Consider the following 2,693-nt stretch of genomic DNA (forward strand, 5'->3'; position numbering starts at 1 on the left):
AATTGGCTTGCAACAAGAATAATTTGAAGAAAATACAGAAGGTATAAATTTTATATATTAAAATGTAATTTTATCCTTATATTTGTTAAATTATGTCATGATATAATAATATGAGTAATTTCTTTTTTTTTTTTTCAAGATACTTGAGTTTCAAGAAGAAGAGAAGATCATTTTAAAGATTTGATGCTAATTCATTGAATGTTGCACTTTGACTTAGTTTAGTGATATAATGTTATTGGATTGTTGTTGTTGATTGTAAAACTTTGCTAGATGGTTGAACTTTGTTTGAATTGGTGCACTTATTTCTTATCCTTGTTGTATTATTATATTGTTATGGATTTGTAGACTATTAGATAGTAAATATCTCTTATTGTGAATTTATCATAACATTTGCATATTAGACTTGTGATATATTCATAAGCTATAAAATTTATTTTGATAAATAGTTTAAAGGTTCTATGGTAGGCTGAAAGTATAGTATAGGTTATGATATATGATTTTTATTATTTAATTTGTTGTCTTAGTAATTTTTTTATGGTAATTAATTTGACTTTTGATTACTCTGTCAAACCTGGGCATTGGGCATTGATGTGGTTTGGTCATTATGCTACTGGTTGTTATCTTTCTCTATGATATAAATATGCATGTAGCAGGTTGACAATAACTAGAAATTCTGGTAGATATAATTGATATTTACCATGGAATTGGGTTTTACTTTTTAAAAAAAGTTTAGTTTTTAAAAATAAAATGTAATACAAATTTGTATTACATTTTTTTTTAAAACTAAACTATTTTCAAAAATTAAATCAAACATACTCTTATTTTTCTTCCTCTTCCTTTCTTTCTCATTCTCATTTTCGTTTATTATGCTACTTTTCTTAGGTTTGGATTTAGGTTGTGATGAGTTTATGATAAGTTAATAACTTTTGATAACTTGTAAATGCTTCAATTAATAATGCTGAGTTTATGATTTTCAATCAATCACTAGTTACAAGATTTCATCCTTATTTATAAAAGTGATGTTCATATGATTGCTAATGGTGATATCTCAAACTCTGATCACATTATTAAGACTTTGTTATTAAGTGCATCCAATCTATGATAAAAAGTTTCTTAAATAATATGAAAGCTCCTAGTATTTATAAATATCAAATGTAAAAGTTTTATGAAATCTTTTACAATTATTACTACCTATTTGTGTGTTAAAAGCTCACACAACAAGAAAAAATTGTATTTAGCAACTGACAAAATCAGTTGCAAATTTTTTTTAGGCACTAAAATTGGTGGCTAATATTTTGGTTGCAAACACATTTAGCGACTGAAAATGCCTTCGGATGCAGAAATGTGAATTTAGCAACTGAAAAATTTCAGTCATTATTTTGTCACCACCTAGATGGTAGCTATTTCAGTTGTTAATTGTGACCACTTAATTCGGTAGCTAATTGCAACCCCAAATTTCAGTAGCTTGTGTGGTTGCTAATTGGTTATATTTTGCTACCAGCATTTTTGTTGCTAATTCGATTGCAATTTTGCGTCTACCTTTTTCAATTGCTATTTTGGTGGCTAAATTTCATCAAATATTTAGTTGCTAAATTGGTCGCTAAGTTGGTGGCTAATTATAATGAATAATTTTACTTTTCTAAAAAAAAAAATTTCAACAAAACTTGCTAATAGTAAAAAACTACAAACATGGTAAAAAAATACATCTAAAGAAGTAAAATACATCTTACAATCCATAACAACAGTATAGCTCATTTTATAAGAAGGGTACAATCACTTGACATAACAAATAGAAAAAATAAGTCCTAAATCATGAACGTGGATCAATGTCATCATGAGGAGAACCAACATCATCACCATCAACATAAGAATCATCCATTTAGGTACTGGTAGAAATTCTCAAGTGTTTAACAACTTGTTAGAGAATGTTTTCGGTCTTCTGTAGTTTTGAATTGGTCCTCTGTAATTCAGACTACATAGTATCAATGCGTGTATCCTTTGCTACTAATCTTGCATTAAGGTTGGCAATGATCTGCTGATAGTTAACACTAGAATTAGGATCAGACTGAGTAAAAGGAGAGGATGACATCACAAACTCTTCATTTCACCCAATTATCTTAACCCATACATATGACCTTTCTTGTTTTTTCCTCCAACAATTTCCAAAAAGATGTCATTGTCAACAGCTACAGAATGGTCACCTGAGGCACATTCTTTACCATGATCATCATTGTATCTGCATGGGCTTCAGTTCAACGTCAAATAAACTCATCCTAAAAAATTAAATAATATATTAGTCCTAATTTATAATAAAAGTGAGGCTAAAATTTATAAAAATTAATATTTAAAAAGGTATATATAGCAATGTTTTTAGCTTTGTCATTGACCTATTCTCCAACTTTTTTTTGTCTTTTCCATTATATCAACTGCTACGACAACTCGCTTAAGTTGCTCAGTCTGCATAATATTACAAGTGTAAAGTTCCAATGAAGGAAATTATTGGAAAAAAAAAGACAATTTAAATAATTACCATTCTATCACGATGCACAACAACAAATACAGAGCCATTAATGGTTTCCAAATAGTGTTAGGTAAACTATCAAATGCAATGGGAAGTAATCACTGCATGAATACATAATAATGATGACTTTTCATTCCATGCAACTTTGCTTCTTTAATACACATCTACCCAA

This window comes from Abrus precatorius, unplaced genomic scaffold (assembly GCF_003935025.1).
Source record: "Abrus precatorius isolate BTA unplaced genomic scaffold, Abrus_2018 Scaffold8, whole genome shotgun sequence".
Lineage (NCBI taxonomy): Eukaryota > Viridiplantae > Streptophyta > Magnoliopsida > Fabales > Fabaceae > Abrus > Abrus precatorius.